The 19,293-nt window shown below is 40.2% G+C and overlaps 1 long non-coding RNA gene across 1 annotated transcript in view; it reads left to right on the top strand.

Annotated features, from left to right (window-relative positions):
- The window catches only part of LOC111875738, a 164,123-nt gene that overhangs the window by 116,981 nt on the left and 27,849 nt on the right, over positions 1-19,293 (top strand). The gene's annotated exons all lie outside the window — the stretch shown is intronic.

The following is a 19,293-nucleotide window of genomic DNA, read 5'->3' on the forward strand; positions in this document are numbered from 1 at the left end:
TCCAGAACATGAATATAGAGACCGAGGAAAAAATCGAATACAGGGACGCAGCTGCTTCGGAGGAATATTCTTTTTATTTTTTTTTTTTTGTAAACTGAGAGCTAATATTTACGTGGGGGACTGTGGGTCTGTACTGCATGGCAGCAACTGTTCACGTATTTTTTTGGAAGAACAAGTACTGCAACAACTTGGGGACCGGAAGTCTTCTTGAGACCCTTCAGCTAGCCGTGGAAGACCGTCCAGTGAGCACGTTTCCTTGAAGTAAGGGGCTGTAAATTAAGTAAATAAGTTTTCTTCGCGCTTTACTTTAAATTATTATTAATAATTAAATCTGTACACTTTTTTTTTACATTTACAAAGTTAAGGGTCTGAGTTTTGAATTATTTGGCCACAGAATAATTTTCTACTAAATGTTAAAGAGGTCAAGGGAAATGTTTGCTTCCGAACCACTAGTCCCAAATATATGAGAACGTCCAAGAGTTATGACATATTTTTGTCCTTATCCATTGTTCTTTTTCTTTACTGGCGTTAAAATTCTCTGTTAGTATTGGTCTCCACCACTGATCTGTAACAGCAAAATTTTTCCAGGTTGAGTTCGTAGCCCCACGCCCAAAACCCATCCTGGAGGACTAGGCACTACACTTAATCTGGCCCCTACTGTTTAACCCTTGTGGCATGGGTGGCTCTACCGGGAGCTTACGATCCCGTCAACATAGCTCTCCGGGTTATTGGGGCACGCACATCTCTTCTCCACGATAAGGCAGTAGTCCTAGAGGAGGCCAGATCCATTAGTATCCTCAGCACCAGTTCATAAGCATGACCTTAGACATATCAGTCACAACATTTGAAATCTGTATAAGAGGAAAGCAATCTAAATCATAATTTAACCAAATAGAATACTTCGACGAGTTCGATTGTGTTGTTTAATGTTATGTCATGTTGTTACGTTACGCTACGTTATGTTATGTTATGTTATGTTGTTTTGCGTCGTGTTATGTTATGTTATGATATGTTATTTTATGTTATATTATGTTGAATGTGAAACATCACCAGATTAAACTTGAAATATTTTGCTCACTACCGAAGAGTTACTGATCAATCAATCAATCAAAGAAGAGTTGCGGTACCGGTAAACATGTACAAGTGCTAATTCGTAGGCATTTAACCGGAAATCTGAGGAACAATTTCATGAAGGAATTTTATGTCAGAGAGAGGATGAGAGGTAGAGAATACAGTAGAAGAGTAGGTGAAAGCGAAGAGTCGTGGGAAAATTTAGAGCCACTTTATTGTGGAGAGGGGGGAATAGCACCCTTTGGTTAGACGGTTCTGATAAGATTAGTGTAAAAGTGAAGACTTTAGGACGGTTAGAAGCAGTGACTTGAGGCAGATGCTCTGGAATTTTGAGTTTCTGAATCAATGTCGACTAAATAATTTAGTGATTTTCACAGCAATAAAAATTAATTTAGATTAATTTAAGTCGGAGGCTGCATGGAAAACACGCAGTAGTAACTTGGAGTTTAGGAACCATTTCAATATTTGCTTAAAACAGAGGAAGGCTCATGATATTCTCCCATGGTTCCTACCTCCAAGAAAAATTCGTGTATGCAATACAAAATTCAGCTGGTTAAGAGTGTTTAAGGTGACGATAAATTTTTGTTCAGTAAACAGAATTTCATAATAATTTATGTGGGCAAACGTCTTGAGAATTAGCATTAAAAAGTGGTACACCTGATTACCTCTAACCTGTAAACGGTTATTTTACAGCCATCCCAAAATTACCTACGGCCTCGTATGTCTGTGGATTGTAATGACGCTGTCGGAAGTAGAGTTACTTCAAGGTGTCACCAATTTCTGAGTTCAGAAACTTCGACAAGGTTAATTAGACCCAAATTCCCCATACACCAAGATTACCTTGTTGCACTGCCTGCCAGATTAAACTGCAATGCCGGAAACGGAAGTGCCATGGGTTATATTTTTTTGTGATTAAAATCGTACGGTGTCATCTTCTGTTACGACACAACACGAACTGGGCATTGGCCTCATGTGCTATAATCATGTTCCAAATCCTAATGTGGACTAGCTATGTGTTTCTTGGATCATGAAAGAGAACATCTGAAGACAAAACGTAGACTAACACAAACTAGGCGAGTACATTCACTTTACAGTTTCCTTCATAATTATGAATGTTACAAAGATAAGTGCTTGATCTTTGCCCAGAATGTGTATAAAGGAGGAACAAAGCTCAAATTAAGAAATTACAATAAACATGCATAATTAACAAGAAGTTATGGGAACAACTAATTCACTCACTTTCCTTAAACTACAACAGATTATTTTTTACAGACAGAAAAAAGCTTTATTTTGTGTGCGCAAATTTCATAATGATGATTTCAGATAATCGAATAATATTAAGGCCATTGTCTGAAATTTGAGGGGCTCTAGCCTTGTTAATGCACATGGGAGGGAATTATGAAATACGCGTTGAGATGGCCCCATGTAGCATGATATACATAACTAATTTCACAATGAGAGGCTTAGGCATTCAAGTAATATTAAGGATATTACTTAAAAAATTTTAGAAATTCAATGTTGGTATTAAAGATGGGTAGCATTTATGAAATATGTCGTTGAGATTGTTCAGGTAGCATGATATGTACCAAGTTTCATGACGATAAATTCATGCGTTCAAAAGTTGTTAGGAAAGGAAATACATAGACACACACACACACCCAGAGCAAGGTAGCTTCATAAATTTAATTTTACTTTTTAAAATAAGGAAATTAGGCTATAAAACATTGAAAATGAAGATTAGAATTGCCTCTATAGGTCCTACAGCAGCACATACACGTTGCTTTAATAGCTTTACTGCAGTGACAAAAGTACGGAATAATACCACACATTTTGGTGTTTTGCAATAGGCTGTGTGTCCGCGGTAAGCGAAGGAAAACCGATAAATTTCTATTTACGCACGTGTTTCATCCTGCGGAGCGCCCTTTAACTTCACAGTACCTTGTCAGCTGAAAAACATAGTCGCTATGTTTCCTGGCACTTGTCCTATATTTGGCAAAGTACTGGCCCAATGACAACAACTTCAGCCAAGGGCATAAAATTTCTTCACAATGCATAAGTCAGCATTTCCTGAACAACCCACCATTTTAACCCCTGCAGCAGAAACTGAGCACGGCACAACTGAGCAACACAAAAGAAAAGAAAGAATTAGGTGTAAATATCAAGGAAAATAAAAGAGATCGAGAGAAGAATAGGAGATACAGATACAAAATTAAGAGCAATATTAAAGAGATAAACAAAACTGAAATTCGCGGATGAATGATTAACACACCTGCTTCGTATTCGGGAGCCTTGGGTTCAAATGTCGGCTAGGAGACGGCTCTCTTGAGAGTATTTATGGTTTTTCTAGGTCCTTCAGACAAATGCAGGGATTTCACATTAAGATAAATCACAACCACTTCGTTCCACATTCCTTCCAATTTACTTTTTATTAATCAACTTATAATTTGACTGTCATTTGAGCTGTTTAAATCGTCATTGAAGGAAACATAAGTAAGTAGGTAGACAGAGGAATGGATGCATGACAGAGGCGATGTACAACAGGAGGAAAGCACGTGGAGATTGTTATGAAGTCCTAAAACAGTGTAAGGAGTCCATTGCAGGACAAGGAATAATGTGAAATGTCTACTTCTGATAAAACATATGTTTGAAGAAAACAGTTTTCTTGGATGTGGCGCCATGGAGATATTGTGTTAACAGACGTTTCGGAGGAACGTATCGCCTCCATCTTCAGGGTAGAAGAAAAAGAAGAAATCCGCGAGCGAACCAGCGTCAACAGGTGCTCTTTTTTCTTCTACCATGAAGATGAGGTTATACATTCCTCCGAAACGTCGGTTAACACAATATCTACACGGCGCCCAGAAGACTGTTTTCTTTATAGTCACGTATTATTCTCACACTACACATTACCCTACTGAGTTGTCTCTTTGAGACTGTAACATCTCTCCCACTCCACGCGTAACATGAAGTATCGAGGTAGGCAAATATTTTGAACGAAACCGAATTGGATTTAGAAATACTGCTATGAAAACTGGGGATAATTGCTAGACCATGGCCCCTGACATCAGAGAAAAAGGAGACGTCTTTTATTACAGTTTTTTTTAAATGTGGAGGGTTTTCAGGAAGGAAACAGTTGGCACTGCGGTCGCTCGGTCGGTATAGTTCGCTTGTGGACTAAAATTACGCAGTTTGTTTCAATATTTTTGTTTGTAAGGAAATAGTTCACCGCTTTATCCAGAGAGAGTGAACATTTACTTGTCCGAATATTTTAAATAAGAACTGAACCCTTAAACGCGAAAGTCGTTCAAATATTACGCTGCGACACACGTAAGGCTATTAACTGGAATCTTAGCAAGTGTGACGTAACCTGATTGTAATCTTAAGGTTCAGATCGCTTCATGTACTACCTTCAAACTTGTCAGTTTTTTTTAATTCGCTTAGTGGGGGGTGGAGTCCAGCTGGGTCTACTCGGCACGGCGGCCACTGATTGGCCTATTGTAGCCTGCCCCGGGTGATTATGATGATGGAGAATTTGGTGGAATGATGATTGGCAAGGGAAACCGAAGTACTAGGAGAAAACTCGCCCCAGCTCAACTTTGTCCACCACAAATCCCACTAGACTAGACCCGGGATCGAACCCGGGCCGCCGCGGTGGGAAACCAACGACTAACCGCTTGAGCAATGGCGCGGCCAACTTGCCAGTTACATGAAGCCGAGTTATTCCTGTGAACAAAGAAATTCCCCTTCTTTCATGAAGCCCAAATATTCGTTAGAGCGTTGACAAGAGCACGGCACTGGTGTATTTCTTTTATTGGAGCTACAGCTCTCATTTGGGCCTAGGCCTACCTCCATGATACTCTCCGTTTCACTTCGGTTTACTAGATCTTAGACATACGGTAGGACTCCTTGGGCGGGTGATCAGCTCGTCGCGAGGCCCCTACTTGTACACAAACATCCATGCCCTGAGTGGGATTCGAACCTATGATCCCGGCTTCCGAGCGAGCGAAGACAGTGCATGCCTTAGACCGCTCGGCTACCGTGACCGGCACGGCACTGGTGCATACCCTGAGCTAATGTGAGAATACTATTATCCGCATTGGTAAATATGGCCACTATAAACTTAGGAACTAAATGGAGCATAATGTTTCTTGAGAAGCTATCAATCACTCAGTTACTTAAGAAATTCTCTATCATTCTTGTAATCGGAAAGTTCATTAGCTTTTCCACAAGAGCTTGCCAATGGATCACACACCGAAAGAAAAGAAACTTCTTATGAATTACTGTCATTGCCAGAAAGACTACTATCCACCAGCTAACTCACTATGTCCTAATATAAGTTGTACAAGATAATCCTCATCTTTTAGGCAAATCTGAAGTTCATTATCATGTTCACAAGAACCCGGCTAGCGTAAGAATGAAATGTGTATAAGAGCTCATTGGTCAGATGTGTTTATAATCTAGATAAGGCCTGTCCAAATTTAAACCACTGAGAAGGAAAGCCTTTCACCTTACGTGGCTAACCGTGGACTGATTTCAATATAACCACACAGATTTCTCCCGTGCAATGAGCAGATTTGCGAATCGTTAATACACGGTAAAAACTGGACCCATGAATTCTAAGGACATTTGTTTAAATTAAATGTAATCATGTCAACGATGCTTAAAAGCCAGCCGCTACAGGCTTGCAAGTCTCTAATGATTTTGCACACGATTATGGAAATATACTAGTGCCATACTTACACAAGTTGTTTATTAGGTGTCATGATGAACTGAAAAACAAACAAAGTACTTACTCATGGAGCTGAGCCCTTCTTGAAGAGCCGCCAATTTTGCAGCTACTCAAGAATTTCCCAGCATTTTATGGAACCCGAAAATTCATTACCGTCTTCACAAGAGCCCTCCACTGGTCCCTATCCTGAGCCAGATCAATCCAATCAATAACGTCCCATCCTATCTCTCTAAGATCCATTTTACTATTGTCCACCCACCTACGCCTTGGTCTTCCCAGTGGTCTCTTTCCTTCTGGCTTTCCCACCAATATCCTATACGCATTCCTCGTCTTCCCATTCGTGCTACATGTCCTGCCCACCTCATCCTCCTTAACTTGATCATTCTAATTATTCTTGGAGAAGAGTACAAGTAATGAAGCTCCTCATTAAGCAGTTTTCTCCAACCTCCTGTCACCTCATATTCCTTCAGTCCAAATATTCTCCTCAGCACCCTGTTCTCAAACACCCTCAGTCTATGTTTCTCCCTTAATGTCAGAGATCAAGTTTCACACCCATACAGAACCACAGGCAAAATTATATTTTTAAGCAAAATAATTGGTTGATGAAATAATTAACATATTACTGGGGAGTGGAAGATAATTCTCTCGGGCTGCATTCGGCCTGCAAGTCACAAGTCGGATAGCCCTGACCCAGAAGGAGGAAGAGAGGAAAGGATAAGAGAAGTATGAAAAACAAGAAATAAAATAAGAAACAGTGCATCATAAAAGGAAGAAGAAAAGCAGAAGCAGAAAGAAAAGGGAGGATAACAAAAAATAAGAATGATGATATTTATTTATAATGTATTTAACGACGTTCTCACTAGCTCAGATAGCATAGCGTCAGCTGGTAAGGCGGTTATGGGAACAATGCAAAGGGGGGGGGGTCATGTTCTAGTTTCAAATATTTTATTATTATTATTATTATTATTATTATTATTATGCCTGCGTTTATCCGACGTACTTGAGGAAAACCACAGAAAACTTTATTCAACATAACCGATCTACGAGAAGAGAACTGGACACTGGAACTCCCGAGTGCGAAGCAACAGTGGAGATTGCTGATAATGAAAATAATATTGTTCGTAATGGTGGTACTTGTGTAGAGAAGACACTTATGTACGCATTTCGAAATCCTTGCTTCTTGAACTTGAAGTAGAGAGCCTCAGGCGAAAAAATTTATCTTCCGGTCCCTACTTTTATGTTTGGTAACACTTGTAGTTAACCTCGACACTCAAAGAAGCCATTAAACATAGACTTTTAGTCTTTCAAAAGGAAATTCGAAGAAAGACCTTCGGGCCAGCGAGATGGCTCCTGGATAATTAAAACAAATGAACTAGATAATCCAATAAAAGGAAGGAACACAGTTAACTTCATCAAAGCCCAAAGAATACGTTGGCTTTGACACATCTCAAGGATGGAGGCTGAACGAACAGTTAGAAGAATATATAACTGACAGCCACACGCTACAAGAAAGAGAGGCCGACCTAACATTAGATGGAAAGATGACGTAAGGGAAGATCTAAAGGATTTAGGAATTTATAACTGGATAACTCGCACTCAGGACAGAAGGAGCTGGAAGGAAATTGTTGAGCAGGCCAAAGAGTTCAAGAAAGGAAGATATCGAGCCTTAAGAAGAAGAAGACTTGTAGTTCTGAATTAAAGAGACACGGCAGTCGAACAGTGAAAAACATCTGAATAATTAGGAATATTTAGGACTCAAACCCAGGAGATAGAACCTTGTGATTAGTAACTAAAAGATTCTTTTGGATGTTGAATTTAATGTATAGGCTCCATGTTCGTGTACTATGCCATATTATTATCTGAATTCAAAACATGCGCTTGTTTTGTAAAGGAAAACTTGCAGCTGGAAGTGTAAGAAATCATATCCTCGCAGCTCCTTACATGCAGGCCCTCTTCACGTTAAAAAATTATTTAAATGAACGTTGTTGATTCTATTTATGTGCTATCAGTAGTTCAGTCCAATGTGAACCGAACTAATCGCGTGGAAGTGTAATTAAAATTTCTGCGTTGTATTTGGTAGATCTCTGATTGGAACATCGACCCTGAATCTGAATACTCCGGGTGAGACGTTTTGTATTTTCCTCAGTTCCTCAAGATGAATTCTGGATAGCAACTCAAAGTAGGCCACGACCGCTTTCTGCCACGTCCTGTTTAATTCACTGTTCATCCTATTACTCGATTCTATTTAGTCTGAATTATTGACAGCTGCTTTAGACACGAGATATGTTCGTAACTATACATAATTTGAATTAGACTATCTCAGTAGTGTGACTGTGTACAGGTTAGACGACTGTGGTTCAGTCCCCAGTAATGGTATGGATTTTATCTTTCCTACCTCGATTCTAGAGTCAAATCAACCTTCTATCCAGTTGACATAGGATGTAATTTCCATGGGGAAAAACAGCCGGAGTGTGCAACTGATTTCTTATTCCCATCTAATGACAATGTTTTTTTTTATTGCTAGTGGGGTGGGACTAAGTCACTTGTACTGCGGCCACTTCTGGCCTATTGTACCAGCCCCAGATGATAGGTGAGGGTGATTGTGGAGCAATTGGTAGAATGAAGATTGGCATGGGAAAACGAAGTATTCGAAGAAATCCTGCCCCAGGGCCACTTTGTCCACGACAAATCCCACTTGACCAGGCCCGGGATCGAACCCGGGCCGCCGCGATGAGAAGCCAGCGACTAACCGCTTGAGCTATGGCTCGGCCCCTTGTTTTATATTCATATCTCCCTGTGCTCTCTCATGTTTAGGAGCACCCTCGTTCCGAACTTGACTTCTTCCTCCGTAATCTCATTATCAGCTTCTACCACAAACACATAGTTTGGGACTTAATCCCACCCCACTTACTTACTTACTTACTCACTCATGGAGCTGAGCCCTTCTGGAAGAGCCGCCAATTCTGCAGCTACTCAAGAATTTCCCAGCATTTTATGGAACCCGAAGGTTCATACCGTGTTCACAAGAGCCCTCCACTGTACCTTATCCTTAGCCAGATCTATCCAATCCATACCATCCCATCCTATCTCTCTAAGATCCATTCTAACATTGTCCACCCACCTACGCCTTGGTCTTCCCTGCGGTCTCTTTCCTTCTGGCTTTCCCGCCAATATCCTCTACGCATTCCTCGTCGCCCCCATTCGTGCTACATGACCTGCCCTCCTCATCCTACCCCACTAACAATAAAAAAGGGTATTTTTGCCATTTCAGCGAAAGTTGCAAAATATTCATTCTGAAAAACAGTGTCGATGTTTAATATGAGAACCTTACAGAGGTGACTGTAAAGTGGCGTTGTCTGGGATGTAACGTTTGCCGCCTGCTTCTTGATGGCTTCTGGCTTGTCTTACTCTTCGGCCTTGAAAATACAGGCCTTACCTTTCTGCGAAACGTCAGTGAACCTGTGCCGGTCTACACAGTGCTCTTCTTATGCCTTGTTCAGGACAAAAATGTGGGTGTCTGAAAGCAAGTGTTTCACCGAATGAGTATCCGGAAAGCACAGACACGTGAAGTCTGCATTCTGAGCTTACGTTTTTATAGTCATTGGCTCAAGCAGGAGGAAGAAAGACAGATTTGTTCTTGTCGCTGTTGTTAGTATTTTGATTACGGTTTTTCGGAGGTGGCATATGTAATTTGATAGACAGTCACCAACTTCTTGTAAGAACATGCAAGTTTCCCCGAAACTGTATGTACCTGCCTACTGAGCTATATGTATGTATGTATGTATATATATATATATATGTGTGTTTGTGTGTGGGAGGGGGGGGTGATTCAAAATATTAATCATTTTATTATGTTGGTTTTAATATTCGTGATGTCAACAATGCTCACACTGTAATCTAAAAATAGGAGTTCTGTAACATTTAGGTTACTGTCTTGGGAAGCCGAGATCGTGGGTTCGAATCCCACTCAGGGCATGGATGTTTGTGTGTGTGTGTGTGTGTGTGCATTTTTCTGTGTTTGTGTACAGGTAGAGGCCTTGCGACGAGCTGATCACCCGGCCGTGGAGTCCTACCGAATGTGTAACATCTAGAAAAACCGAAGTGAACGGAGAAGTTCATGGAAGTTGGCCTAGGCCCACTGGGGCTGTAATGCCAAGGAAAAAAAAACATTTAGGTTGCAAAATCATAAAAGTAGCTTCAACTGTCTAAGTCAAAAGGAAAGGATAAATTAAGTACAAATTTACATAAGTGGAGTGTAAATTTTTAATTGGTTTGAAATGGTTCAGTTCTCGAAAAGGGTGTCTGTTCTTATCACACTAATGCAATTTTGGAGAGAAAGATAGAAAGCTTTGACAGTCCGAGTTGTTGCGCAATGCTCAGGGGAAATTTCGCCATGAAGTTTTCTTCTTGAGAAGACTGAGCTAAATTGATTCTCTGAATAGAATCCACTTACAGGATTTTCAGAACAAACGTCCACGGACTACTTAACTTTGATTTGTATTGTTTTCTTAACATTCAATAAAATATATGGCAGCAATTCAAAAATCTACTTGGTGGAACGGGGGGTTGAGGGGGGAATTTGATGTGGAGTTCAAGGTAGTCCAGTTGTAAAACAGGATTCCTGTCTTCCTTCAAGAAAAATTACAGCTTGTCTCTGTTTCAAACTGGGGCATCACCAGCGAAGCTGGAGGCAATATTTTTGCATTTATGCTATTATTAATAATGAATGTAACATAAGTAGGAATTATCTTCACGCATCTGCTATTAACGTAAAAATCAGTGATTATTATTGATATATAGGAAGACATTACAAATTTCAGTAATGTAATGCATAATTTCGTGTAATATAAAAAAGAAACCCGTGGCTTTTAGTCCGCAAGCGAACTATACCGACCGAGCGACCGCCGCTTGTCGGCGAAGTTAGTGCCAACTTTAGCGAATAGAGGGTGTTGCGTGGTCAACGCAACGAATTTCCACTGCCGTTAATCTCGGGTTTCTAGGCCGGAGCCGCTACTATTCAATTCAGGTAGCTCCTCAGTTATCCTCACAAGGTTAAGTGAACCCCGTTCCATACCTACTACTTCTCAGAAAATCTGGCAGCACCGAGAATCGAACCCGGGACCTCTGGATCTGTAGCCAGGAACTCTGATCTCCAGACTACATATGCGGTCCGTGTAATATAAGAACTTTGAAAATTTGTTTTAGTACCATTTTATTTAGTAAGATATGTCACTGAAATCTCTAGAGAGTTGTCTTGTTGGACTACCAGAATCAGATGAGAAAAGAGCATTGAGATGGCTCTTATGGCAAGAGTAACTTCCGAGGTTTCAAGTCTGTGACTATAAAAATACTGTCTTCTGAGGCATGACGTCTTACAGTCTGGTAAAAATTTGCCCACTTTTCAAAATAATGTCCTGCCCCCTTCTTTAGGATAGAAATATGATAGGGGTTTACTGATGTTTCAGAAGAACATCGGCGGACTTCTACCCGACCAGACTGCGTCATTTGCAAGAAAACAGTAATCTTCACGGTGGCAGGTTGTGAGAATAGGAGATTAATGAATTGACTCAGGATCGTGTTCAGCGATGTGTCATGCTGTTAGCGGTGCTGAACATTTCGGTTCTACAGCCGGAGATTTACTTTAAAAACGGTGCTCATCGTTTCGGTGTATAAATAAGGAAAACAATCAATAATTGAACGATATTTACAAAATTTGGGAAGTTCGGAATTTTTTACCTGTTTCAACAAGACGGAATTAGCTTCTCTCTGCATAAAACCCACCAATTATCTTCTAAAGAGGCCTCTAAACATTTCAATTCCCTTAAATTTGTACGTTTATTACACGTTCTAGCAAGTATGCGTTCAAGTGGGTATATAGGATGTCCCGTGTTCGTGTCTCAGGCCGGAGCCTAGATAATCAGACTGTATATTTTGTTGTTTTCTTCAGTCCCTCAGGTAAATGCAAGGACAATATATCAAATCAGGCCAAGAGAGCTCTATTCAACTTTATTTCCAATCCATTATTCCTTAATCATCTCATTCCATCATATACAGGATGTTTCACGACTTTAGGGCATAACTGCAGGAGGTGATTTCCTAGGTCTTTGTGATCAAAGAAGTTCATATAAACATGTGTCCGATTTTGGACGGTTCCGGAGTTATGACCGTTTTTACATTCCCGTACACGCTCTCGTGTGAACCGCGTCTATCATCTGACGGGTCGCTATTTCGAGCCAGCTACAAACAGAGCGTTCTCGTTATCTCGACACTTGAGAGGTACCTAAGGCGTGGCGGGTTGGTATGTACCCGCGCGGTTCACAACCGAGCGGCAACCTGTGTTGCGCCCGGCGGTGGCATTTTCGAAAATCAGCTTTAAGCACGAATAAATTGAAATTAAAGGTAACTTCACGAAGGTAACTTTACAGTCATACTTTAAATGTATCATGTATTATGCTGGTTTACTATTTTGTTCCGTTTATTGTCTGCAATCATTACCTTCTATTCTGAGTTTAAAACGGTCATAACTCCGTAACCGTCCAAAATCGGACATATGTTTATATGAACTTTTTTGACCACAAAGACCTAGGAAATCACCTCCTGCAGTTATGCNGTGGCCAGAGTACAAGGGACTTAGTCCCACCCCACTAACAATAAAAAAATAATACTGCTACGGTGGTAGTGCGAAGTCCTGTAATATTTAGCGCCAGGTTACGTTGCCAGAGCTAAGCGATATTAATTAACTCACTAAGGAGCTCAATTAAAAGGATCTGACCACCTTCGAATCTTACCTGACTTTATAATTCGGAAGTCAACGGATGTCACATCGCTCTCAGATAGAAAAATGTTTGTAAAGATAGAAATTTTCAGCCCTTCGCGTTTTTAGAGTTAAATACACCATAAATAGAATATACGAGCAAGGTTTCTGTTCGCGTGGAGTCTCTGTATCACTTCCGCATAAATAGGAAGAATACTGGCACAGGAACTTTGCACTGTACTCCACCAGTTGCTGAATGCACAGAGAAAATGGGCCCATTTTAAAAAAATCGAAAAGATTTTTAAATTACGTCACTTGTTCGTTTATAAGACTCATTGATTTATGCTTATGGGATCACCATGCTGTCTGTGTGTCTGTGTATCCCCTCCTCAGTCATCTATGGGCCGCCATGACCTGTTACAGGGACAGCTTTACCTTAAATAAAGTTCATGGTTCAAAAGTTTAAACGAAGGAGAACATAATACACAGAGTACGTGCTTATATAATGGAAAAAGAAATGCTTATAAATACTGGGTGGAAACCACCAAAGTGAGGAAATATCAAAGAAGGCCTTAGGGGACTTTGCATATGAGAGTTTACCATAATGATGTTCTGGATACAGTGTGGTACTGGCATAATAATAATAATAATATTATTATTATTATTATTATAATTATATTTTTTGCCCTTACACATTTATTATGCATAATCTGCAGAATCTGCAATAAATGTAAGTAAGTACTGACTCGTGAATGAGTTATGTCCAGTGGCGTATCTCATATACTCGTTTTTGTTCACTTAGGTATCATTTTAATTCTTGTATGGGGTTTGTACTGAGGTCTGTCTGGTAGAGTAAGAGCGGTGTATCTTTTCAGTCTGTGTGCACTTTCCCTATTGTCTACTAGGTTCACTGCTAGTGCATTTGTATGGTTCTGTAATTTGGAATTCCATTTTTTTTTATTTTACTCAGCGCTGTGTTCATTTGTAGACCTTCATGGATTCTGTGGCTGTTTATGTACCAAGGTGCGTTCAGAATGGATCGGAGAATCTTAGATTCAATGACAATATAAATAACATAACCGGATGTCTTTGTGAATTAGGTGAACTTTAATGATGTTTTGGTGTTAAGGGTTGAGTTTTATTTGCCTAACATATTGATACTCGTTAATAACCCGAGCAATAAAACCAATCAATTGCCCCGATTGCGAAGACGTGAGAACACTACCCACCTATGCAGGGCCCCTAGTTACATTTATTGCTGTTTAAGAATCGCCTGGAAGACCGGCGTGAGAGGAGACGGTCCATCGGAGTGACCATGAAGGAGTGGCCGGAGCTAACCTTGAGATGGGTGTGGCACTGAATCGAACCCGAGCAACCTGGTGACCTTGTGGTAATCAGGCTTACCGTTATTGGTTCACCTAACGTCATATTGGGCGTGGCTAGGGCGAATCACGTGATTCGACCACCAGGAAATAGCATCGGAACCGGAACTCTCATCAGAAAAATTACATTTTAATGTGACATTTTGATTCGAGGAAATGTCGAGGTGATTTACAGTTTGTGGGCTGATCGGTACAGTTCCAAGTCCATTCCATGTCGACGGGGCAAATGTCTACTTTGTTACTCGTGAATAGTTTCCTTTGTCATTACTTCCCCTTCTACGCCTGGTCACCGAACCACAATTCCACTGACCGAGCAGATGAGTGAAGCGGTAAGGCTTTTGGCTTGTATTCGGTTCGAATCCAGCTCGGAACACCGGCTAAGCAGCCGGGGGGTTTTCGTGAGTTTTCTCAGTCCATCAAGGCAAATTCTGTGGTAGTACCATAAATTATGCCATGGCCACATCCTTCCACACCCATTCCATCCATTCGCTGTGGTCCAGCCATCCGAGCCGATATAGTGTGAACCACAATCAGTGCCACTAAATAGACTTACTTACTTAATCATGGAGCTGAGCCCTTCTTGAGAAGTCGCCAATTTTGCAGCTACTCAAGAATTTCCCAGCGTTTTATGGAACCCGAAAATTCATCACTGTCTTCACAAGAGCCCTCCACTGGTCCCTATCCTGAGCCAGATAAATCCAATCCATAACATCCCATCCTATCCCTCTAAGATCCATTTTACTATTGTCCACCCACCTACGCCTTGGTCTTCCCAGTGGTCTCTTTCCTTCTGGCTTTTCCACCAATATCCTATATGCATTCCTGGTCTCCCCCATTTGTGCTACATGTCCTGCCCACCTCATCCTCCTTGTCATAATCATTCTAATTATATTTGGAGAAGAGTACAAGTTATGAAGCTCCTCATTATGCAGTTTTCTCCAACCTCCTGTCACCTCATCCTTCTTTGGTTCAAATATTCTCCACAATACCCTGTTCTCAAACACCCTCAGTCTATGTTCCTCTCTTAATGTCAGAGACCAAGTTTTATACCCATACAGAACCACAAGAAAAATTATAGTCATGTATATTCTAATTTTTATGTTTTTGGACAGCAGACGATACATTAAATAGACTGCGAATAATAGAAGTACATGGGTTATCATTCCTGAAAATGTGATTGCTGTTCAGATGGTCTGAAGTTCCATGCCTTTTGCGGTCTGTATTAGTGAAATATCCGTTGAAAACTTGGTTTCAACAAGGAAGAAGAATAAGAAAAAGACGTCAAAGAAAAGTCACTTCAACACCTTGCAATGTCTGAGACTTCTCTGACAGGCTAGTAGTGTATGAAAGTTTAATATGGGGCTCATCTACACAAAACGCTGCCTAATGAACGTGAAATTTTGTCCGTCGTGATCTTTTATAAAACTTAACAATACTCCGAGTGCAAAGTGAATTGTGACTTTCATAAAATATGGCTCACCGCATAGGAAATTAATATAAGACACAAAATACGTAGTACATATCGTAGCTAAATGTCTAACTATTATGAGGAAGACGGTTAGGTAATTTAGGTTAATACTTTTTAATAGCCAGCCGTGAAAACCCTCAAATTTCATATGTGTTTAATATTCAGCAAGATACAACGGATACTGAGCGTATCTGAGGTCTGGATGCTGAGGATAATATCTATAATACTTGAAAGATCTTGACGTAGATGCAAGAGTGATATTAGTGTTGATCTCATAGGATGTAACGGTGTGAACGCGATACGTCTGCTTCAGGTTACGGGCCAATACAGGGCTCGTGTGAACATTGGCGATAGATCTTGGGTTCCATAAGACGCTGCGAATGTCTTGATTTAGTGAACCGCTGTTAGCTTTCGAAGCTAACTTTTCTCAATGAAGTTATTCTGTTGCTGTGATAGTATATTACTTGTCAGAATTCTTTGCAGGTTTTGATAGCAATATATATATTGCCCTATTCAGTAGAGAATCTCTGATACTGACCAGTCGGCAGTAACTTCGTAGTTTGTGTAGATGAACGTGAAGATGAGGGATACAAACTCACAGAGCGAATCTGCGGAATAAAGGCTTGAATTCATTTTTCCTTATTTGGTATATTATGTAATGAAAGGTCCGGTGACCTCATTTAAGGATCACCGTTACAGACAAGAGATATAACCGTAAGGGTGAAAGGCAAGTGGACAAAAGTTCGAACTATTATTGTGAAAGGTGAAAGAAATATTTAATACCAAAGGCTGACAAACCTCCACCTCCACCTTGACTAGAAAGGAATGGGTTCTTAAGTTTAGAATAAAATGAAACATGCTACACACCTCTGGGGTGGGAACACTTGCATTTGAAGTGTGAAGAGAAAACCTCATATATATTCAAAGAGGTATATATATTTATGTAAAAACTGCAATTACAAGTAGTATAAATTACTAAATTCATGTTGTTTTCCTGTCAATATATCTGAAATAAAATAAAAAATCAAATTGTCTCAAAACATCTTTTCACGCACTATGAGGTTAGAACATAAGATGAAAAGACATTCGAGAACAGGACAATATTAGGACCTCTAAGAATATAATACAAACAGCACCGTTTAAATTTTACACAATGAAAACATAAATAATATATAGTACTCTTTGCCTAATATTGTTACGACGATTAAACCAATAATTATGAATCAATGGAAAATGAACCTCTTACGGTGAAGTAACAAATCATCATAAAGTTTTGGTTTGACATCCTGGAGGTGGATGTGAAGAAACTATTACATCTCAGAGAAGCATATTGCGACTATATGAACGGAACTGAAATAACTCAGCATAAGATCAAATGGAGCAATTCGATAAATCTGTGAATTCCAGAGTAGGATATTTCTCGACTATCTAAACAAGTGCATATTCTGACAACTCTTCACTCTCCTTAGTTATCCATATTCCTTCTGTCGAAAGCCATGCAATTCCTGCTTTCTGCACTCAGTCGGTGTCCCGCTGCTCAGCATTTACATCATCGCTTAGTAGCAACGGAATGCAAGGTCTCATTCTAGCTGGAATGTGCCAGCAAAGTCTCAGAACCAGTTCTCTAGGCCTGTTATGTGCAAGCGTAGATGCATATTGTTGCCACAATAGACGCAAACACAAGAAGCTTAAAAAAAAAAAAGGGAACAACTTAATAGCATTCCGCAGTTATAAGATCAGTTCTTTGGTCCAACAAGATATTAGCATCCCTAAGAATATTTTGTGTTTATGGATCTTTTATGTCTAACTGCAAACAAAGAAAGGGCAAAGCACAAATAGAACTCAGAATTTAATACACCCTTGAGATACTGAATACCTTGTCACTGCCGTATGGAGCGTCTGCAGACGGCCTTCAGGTGTGGAGGGTATTGAGTAGCCGACATGGCGCTGTCCTCTAGCTCGGAGGTCGGGCCTGGAGTTAACAATTCTTCGCAGTAGAATGTCCTCTTATGAAGCTTCTGCAAAGGCCAATGAATTGGAGCGATCTCATGGAAAGATCAGGCAATGGAACTGGTTCATGATCGTGTCCAATGGCGCGATTTGTATTCACGCGCTGAACCTTCGTCTTCTGTTGCCAGATATGTTAGTCATAAGGTGAACGCAAACTGAAATGTAGGCCTACACACGTGTATACATAGTAGCTTACCTTAACCAGAAATTTTATCGAGTGCTGACGTGCTCAAAGGTGAGTTGTGGGATCAGACTCTTAGTGCTGAGTTCATTAGGGATATATAGAAAAAATATAAGCCCGAATTCGAGCACTGCAACGTATCCCGAGCACATTAAGTACGAGTATGTCTTCATGTGGTTTTTTCTTCCTCCCGTTTTATTCTTGAAAACAGATAATTGCCACACTCGAGAAATGCCTCTTAAATTTATAGTCCGAGCAAAGGAGTGAAACTTTTTGTCTTGTGGGATATAACGCCGTGTAGTCTATTGAAATTCAACAGACGTTTCGGAAGAATATATCACCTCAATTAATCCAGCAATAAACCAGTTATGCTTGCGCCTGCTTTATGCTAGTTTCTTGTTTGGCTTACTCTCTAACCCTAAAGTTAGAGGCGATATTTTCCTCAGAAATATCTATTGACTTTCGACAGACCACAGCGTTATATCCCAAATACAGAATCCTTAATCACGGCCAGAACCTCATATCCTGATACGAGGTTCTGGAAAAACAAATCTCCTTCTTTCTTGGAAACGATAAAGGCTGTATAAAAAGGTGCTCTCATAAGCCTGCTTCTAATTTTGCAAAATAAAGTACGTTAATAGTGAGACCCCGTTGCCTAGAAAATATTTAGGGGAGTGGGGGACAGATCTCATACGCCTCCTAACCAATATTAGTGAGGACACACAGACACACAGAGAGCAAGGTGATCTCATAAGTCTCTTATCAAAAATTAGGGGAGTGGGAGGATAAATAAACAGATGGATAGATACAGGCGGACACACAGGGAGACAGCAAGGTCAAATAAGCCTCTTTTTATTTTTAAAAAAACTCCGGTGTCTGTAGTCCGCAAGCTAACTATACCGACAGAGCGACCGCCTCTTGTCGGCAAAGTTAGTGCCAACTTTAGCGGATAGAAGGAAATTAAGTCAGAAATGAGTGAAAGTTAAAAATCAAAGGACATTTCTATGGTAGATTGAGAAACAGTTGATAAAATCGTTTGGAGGAAAGTTCCAAAGAATTTGTAATTTATATTAGGCGTGTGTCAAAACGCGTTACAATATCTCGGGCAAACTTATGTAAGCACGTGTGAGGAAATCACTCCATATTAACGAGACTAAATAGAGCTGTTATTACTGAAATACATTTCTCGGATTCTCTTCCTGTATGTTATCCTCTGTGTGTCGCACACAAAGACAGTCTCTGTGGAACTAAGTGACGTATGCAGTGAAATACGGCAGGGGGCATGTGCGTAGACATTCTCATTAATTAATGTCGACACTGCAGACTTGTCGAATGGAGCTTATGAAATATATGTATTTAATATGTTTGCGTGCAAGAAATATCGCGATTCGTGTGACTGGTCTAGTAATGGTTAAAAAGCTGTTGTGCATACAGCATAAACCGTTTGATAATTCACTTGAACGGAGTTGAAGTAAATCTCCATGAAGTTTTAACCTCAGAACTAGACGGCGGTGAATTAAATTTAAAGTTGCTTGGCCCTGTAGTGTGATAACACGTAAGCCGTTCTCTTAGAAATTTTCTACCTTCCTACGCTTTTATATGTAAAAACGCAATATATCGGAAATCGTTTCTATTTCTTCAAAAGGCGAGAATAAAAACAATATTAAAATGTGAGATTTGAGGTTCTCACAACAAAGACTA

Source organism: Cryptotermes secundus, unplaced genomic scaffold, assembly GCF_002891405.2.
Source record: "Cryptotermes secundus unplaced genomic scaffold, Csec_1.0 scaffold603, whole genome shotgun sequence".
Lineage (NCBI taxonomy): Eukaryota > Metazoa > Arthropoda > Insecta > Blattodea > Kalotermitidae > Cryptotermes > Cryptotermes secundus.